This window comes from Mus caroli, chromosome 2 (assembly GCF_900094665.2).
Source record: "Mus caroli chromosome 2, CAROLI_EIJ_v1.1, whole genome shotgun sequence".
Classification (NCBI taxonomy): domain Eukaryota; kingdom Metazoa; phylum Chordata; class Mammalia; order Rodentia; family Muridae; genus Mus; species Mus caroli.
The window spans coordinates 146,111,837-146,118,143 of NC_034571.1; the positions used below are offsets into that span (position 1 = coordinate 146,111,837).

At 49.5% G+C, this 6,307-nt stretch overlaps 1 protein-coding gene across 1 annotated transcript in view; it reads left to right on the forward strand.

Moving 5' to 3' along the window:
- The first annotated feature begins 1,805 nt into the window (after positions 1 to 1,805).
- Bpifb1 (BPI fold containing family B member 1) overlaps positions 1,806 to 6,307 on the forward strand; it is a 31,465-nt gene continuing 26,963 nt past the window's right edge. The window contains exon 1 of the mRNA XM_021156342.1: positions 1,806 to 1,881. The gene's annotated coding sequence lies outside the window, so the exon portion shown is untranslated. The remainder of the gene's footprint in view (positions 1,882 to 6,307) is intronic.

A 6,307-nucleotide genomic window follows, 5' to 3' on the forward strand; every position in this document is an offset into this window, starting at 1 on the left:
GCTTTTCTGACCGGAAGAGGCTTGTGGCCCTATGTAGGCCGGATTTCTCTCTCCCCAACCAGAGCAGTCTCAGGTCCCGCGTGATTGGACTGGAGGGAAGTTTCTTATAAAGCGAATAAAGCACTGAGCCCTGTGACCCAGTAATTTCATCCCAGGAGCAATGGAACATGTTCACAAATTGATGATGTGCATAGAACATTTATAGAAAGTATGCGCACATTTAAAACTCTCCAGGGGTCACTTGAAAAAAGAATAAATTAGCACATCTTGGCACATTCATGCAGTGGTAGACTGCATCCCTGTCAGGGGGATCAGCTGCAGCCCAGATGGATCAAAACAATATCAGAGATAACACGAGTGAGCGTTACTGGGATGTGCTCACATGCTTGAGACCATCCAACAGACTAGACTAATCTATGGTGGGAAAAAGTTAGATCTGATCCCTGCTGGGGGGCTCAAGAGGTACTGGCTGGGAAGGATTACAAGGGACAGGACCTTTCTTGGGTGATGGTGATGTTCTGAGTCCTGACAGGAAGGGGAGGGCTGGTTACATGGGTATGTACCTTTGTCAACGCCTTGCAAGCCACACTTTACCTTCCGTTCTTCTCTGTGGCACTTAAACTAGCCTGCAGGATGATGATAAATGTCAGCCATGATGTCATGTAGCAGCCATGAGCATCACACAGACGACTCAGTTCGTAGGACTGTTTATTGGTTCCAGAAAGTTCTCTTGTCTGAGACTTTGGTACCAGCTATGTCAGGCATTGTGGCAACCTCATCCAGGGTCTATTTGCACCACACTTAATGCCTGTGGGCTTCCTTGTGTATCTGGGTAGCTTTGAAAAGGCAACTCATCCTTCAGGCTGATACCCACCCCCATCTGTACTGTGAGTTTAAACCCTCCAGGTCACCAGTTGCTTTGAAGTGCAAAGGGTGGTGTCAAGTTCCCGAGAAAGTGCCTGGCTTTGATTTCCCAGGCCCAGCTCAGCAGGGTGGCAGAGGTGACTAGTATCAGCTGAACCCTGATACTGAACAAGGAGACCTATATGGTGGCACCTTTGTGAGCTGAAACCAGACTGTTAGCAAATATTGAGCTCCGTCTCTAAAGCACCAGTATCTATCTAAAGCATGAGTTTCGAGGGAAAGGGCACAGACAACTTTCTTTGAAATACCCCAACCAGTACCATAGGCAGGCGGCGGGGATAAAGCAATCTCAGTCAGGTATCTGTGTGGCATTGGTGCACCTGATATGTGACTGGGAAGCACTCACAGTAGATCACTAAGGTTAGGCAAGGTGACCGAGGTTACAGTGATAGGAAATCAGTTTGACAGGTGGGGTGGAAGTCAGGGAGACTTGAGAAGAATAAATAAGGAGACCTGAGGGAAGAGCTGAGCAGCAGAGGTAGAAAGAAGAAGTAGCCAGAGACACCACTTGTGACAGGACAGAGACAAGATGAAGAATGACCGGAAGTCGGATCTACTCTGCAAAGAAACAAAACCATCTCTGTTGGGAGCAGCAGAGCTGCGTGAAGAGGGGCGGAGGTGGGAGAGGGCACAATGGAAGGAGCAGGGTCAAGATCACCCACCATCAGTCCCCCACTTCTCAGTGATGAACTTGGCTTGCCTTTGTCTAGGGGTTGGACTCCCTGGTGCCTTTCTCCTGGATGACCTGGTGACAGAATGAGTAAATGTTAGCTCAGGAACCCAACCCTGTAAAGGGGCCATGAGGGAGGTTCCCCTGTGCACCCCTGCTGGCCCCCAAGCAAACACCAAGATATACAAAGCCCTGGGAGGGCCCAGGCCCCAGAACAGGTGCAGAGGTGAGAGAAGTTGCTTCGCTTGGGTCTCAGAGGTTCCACGGTTGGACACAGCCACCCCGAGGTGAGAGACTGCAATCCGGGTGTTACACACTTAGGGTGTGCTCAGTACATGGCTGATGCTCGATACCTTGGGGAGGGTTTTCTAGAATCTATGCTGCAGTGGCACTGTCAGGTGGCACTCTGGCACCATCCAGTGCCTTCCTAGTCTCTCCGTCCTTGAGATGATAACTCAGAGAAGAGCTGGATATGTGTTTCCAAACATCTCCAACCATTCATTAAATCCTCCCTTGGAGAGGAGACAGCAATGGCCCAGAGTGGGGCTCAGACATAGGGCTCTTGCTTAGGCCTGGCTTCTGGGTTCAATCCCCAGCACTGGGTGAAGGAGGGGTTGGTTGCCAGAGGTCAATAGGTCAATAACATGCTTCTGTTTATGCTGAAGCTTAAAAAGCCATTTCCTCCCTCCCCTCTCTCCCTCTCTTTTCCTCTCTCTCTCTCTGTCTCTCTCTCTCTCTCTCTGTCTCTCTCTGTCTCTGTGTCTTTGTCTCTCCCCCCTCTGTCTCTGTCTCTCTGTCTCTGTCTCTCTGTCTCTGTCTCTCTCTCTCTCTCTCTCTCTCTCTCTCACACACACACACACACACACACACACACAAGGGCTTACCCAAACCCCATCCACACATGTCCAGACACCTGTGTGGGGCTGCACACACAAAAACAGCAGCCATCACACCTAAACACCCAAACTTGGTTCTCACTGTCATCGGCACACTGTGGTCCTAATGTTGATGGGAAGTGACATTCTCTGCTTTGGGAAGTGAGACACAATTTCCAGTTAGGAGTAGAACATTGAACTTATTCAAGTTCTCCAATGTGGCTTCATGCGTCAAAAATGTATGTTGACAATTAAGAGTCTCAGCTGTTGGTAGATAGGCTCATCTGAGGAGGTTGTGGGCAGGAAAGGTTGGCACCTAAATACGGATTTCCAGCAGACACTGGCAAAAGGACAAGAGAGCAAGGTTTGGAGTCACACAGACTTGAGTTCAAATCCTGGCTTCCTGTCCTCATCACTGTGTGACCTTGAATAAGTCACCACCACTAGGTTTTCATCTGTGCAATGAGAGTTATATCTAAACTACCAGGCTCAGGACCAGCCACTGCCTGGTGATCATTCAGAAACAGCAGGGCCAGTCTGTTCTGCATGCTGGGCATCCTACTTCCTTCTGTGAATAATCAACCCGCAAAGTTGTTTGTAAATCCAAATACACGAAAGTGGAGCAGGGAGAGAGATAGGGATGTGTGTGTCTGTGTGTCTGTGTGTGTGTCTGTGTGTGTGTGTCTGTGTGTGTGTGTGTCTGTGTCTGTGTGTGTCTGTCTGTGTGTGTGTGTGTGTGTGTGTGTGTGTGTGTGTGTGTGTGTGTGTTGGGTGGACGGACCATTCAATTTTCAGTGGGATTAAAACCTCATAGATAATGCCATGATGGTCTCTCCAGTTGCCTCTTTATTCTAGTTACACACTGAGAATATAGAGTTCTGTGGTTTTACATCAGTTTGTCTATTTTTAGTTCACTTGATCTCACACAGAGGACCTTGGTCTAGAAGAACGTGTCCTCTGCTGTGTCCAAGGCATACAGAACGCAGCTCTGCTCACACATCTGATGGCTAGCCAGCTCAGCTCTTAGCTAGATCCCCCCCTCTGTCTCTGTCTCTCTCTCTCTCTCTCTCTCTCTCTCTCTCTCTCTCTGTCTCTCTCTGTCTCTCTCTGTCTCTCTCTGTCTCTCTCTGTCTCTCTCTCTCTCACACACACACACACACACACATACACTCACACACACACCTCACACACACCTGGATTTCTAAAGAAACAGAAATTCCAGAGAGATGCTGGGGGTGACCTCCTAAGACCATGGTGAAGTCTCAGGCTGCAGCTCAGCCACCTCCCTGGGCCTGCCCTGGGCTGCTGGCGAGTCCTGCCCTGGAGCAGAGTGGAAGAAACCACCCTGAGAGGCTATCTCCACCACAGCCAAGCAGAGGGAGATGAGGCTAACCGCAGAGCACTTCTCAATTTGAGACACTCGTCTGCTCAGAAGCACCCTCATCTCAGAGATTCCCCCATCCCCTTGGCCCCTAACACACACAGACACACCTATGGGAGTATTCTCAGAAGCCTGGATCTCATAGACACTGTTTTTCCTTTATCCAGCCATGGACATGGGCAGCAATCTCTGTGAGTGTAGTAATGACATCAGAGATGCTCAGGCTAAGAGTCCCCTGGGGCTGTAGAGATGGCTCAGCAATTTAGAGGACTAGGGCCCATGTGGTGGTTGACAACCATGGATAACTCCAGTCCCAAAGTGTCCAATGCCCTCTTCTAGACTCCACAGGGTCAGGTACATACATGTGGTTGGTGGACATGTAGGCAAAACACTCATACACAGAAAACAAAATAAATGAATCTTTTAAAAAGTCCCTAGGCCTAGGCTCTAAGCTAACACTTAGAGCTTTTCAAGCCCATCCACAAAAAGTGCTACTCGGTCAAGGTTAGATATAGCTGACAGTCTGGAGCGCTGCCAGGCCCAGGCTGTAGCACAGAGAGGAGACAACACATACTCAGGGCCACAGAATCAGGAGGAATTGCCTGCTTTATCCAGGTGCCAAAACATTGCTCTCTGTGGGGCCTGAGCTCTATCCAGCTTCTCCAGTGGCACCTAGCGATACACAGTGAGAGGGAGAAAGAGCGGAGAGAAAGACATAAGAGGAGAGAGAGGTAGGGGGAGAGAGAGGACCAGGACAGGTGGATATGAGAAAGAAAGCAAGAGAGAGAAGGAGACAGAGGAAAGAGATTTGGAGAAAGCAGAAACAGAGAGAGACACACAGAGAGAGATGAGAGAGAAAGAGAGAGAGAGAGAGAGAGAGAGAGAGAGAGAGACCTCTAAAGAGAACTGGGCCTCTAAATAGATCAGTCCTCAAGGCATGACTTGGAGACGTCCTCAGAACAGACATTTGTCTCACCCAAGGAAGGTTCTGGTGGGGACTGCAGCATCCTGGCAAGAGCCAAGGACCTGTGCAATCTACCCTGTGCTTGCCACAGGGTGCAGACAGCTTCTAGACTCACTGTTTCACCCCTGGGAGACCTTGCATGAAATGCCTCCCTCCCCGGTGTACCCACCTCTTAGTTCTTTCCCTCTTCCAGCCCAGGTCAAATGTCTCTAGCTAGCTAGTCTCCTCTCAGTGCACCTGGTCTAGAGACCTCAACAGAGATTCTGGGGATGGACAGTCACATCCTTGAAGGGTGCAGACCTCTGTCAGATCTGATCTTCCACTGTGTGTTGCTGATCCCAGTGGGGAAGGCACTTAGAGCACCAAGCCCCTCTACTTCCTGCTGTGACCTCTGCCACTGAGACCACCTGAGCACCTGTCAGGACCTGAGTGTGAGCCCCATCAGGGCAGGGCCCTGATCCTCAATTCCAGTCAGAGCTGGGACTGAGCCTGGTTTAGCCACGGTTTGTTTGCATTTAATTTAGTCTATTCCTGCCCTACAAAAGAAGGATTAAGCCCAGAATGTTCCAGAACCGGGATTTCCGGGCTGCTGTGACTGCACTTTTGTGCACTTATCAGTGGTGGTATGGCAAAGTTTCCAGCTAACTTGGAGTGGGCAGGGCTATGACTCAGGCCTTGGGAAAGGGAGGCCTTGCTACACAGTCTCAGCCGCTGCCAGCCTCCTTCTGCTCAATTGCAAGTTGTTTAGTGTGGTGATTGGCTGAACCAAAAGAACGCAGTTGTGTAAAAAATGTTTAAATCTTAAAATCACCAAGGAGATCATTAAAGTCATCTGGGGTCTCATCACCAAAAAGAAAAAAAAAAGGTAACTAGATGTTATTTCTAGGGTTCATATCCTTCCAGAATATTCTCTAGGTTAATTTCACTTGCTTCAGTCTTTCTGCTCTATTTAATGACAGCTGCCTGGTGGCTCAGAACTAAATAGATCCCCTGTTCTGGGACATTTGCATGAGCCCTGCTTTGGGGCTATGACAAGTAACCACACTGATGGCAGCATCCTAACAATCATGTTCCCAAACTACTGAGCAATTCCCTCAGCAGAGCCCCCTGACTCCCCAACCCTGAATCAAAGGGCTGACCCTATCTCAGAACACGCAGTAAGGTGGAACAGTCCTATGTGTCTTGAATATCAGATGGGCTCTCTCTGCTATGGACAGTCCTATACAGAGCAGCCTGGAAAGGTAGATGCCCTCTTATGGACTCCACAGGGTCAGGCACATGCATGTGGTTGGTGTTCATGTAGGCAAAACACTCATACACAGAAAACAAAATAAATGAATCTTTAAAAGAAAAAATCCAGCTGGGCGTGGTGGCGCACGCCTTTAATCCCAGCACTCGGGAGGCAGAGGCAGGCGGATTTCCGAGTTCGAGGCCAGCCTGGTCTACAAAGTGAGTTCCAGGACAGCCAGGGCTACACAGAGAAACCCTGTCTC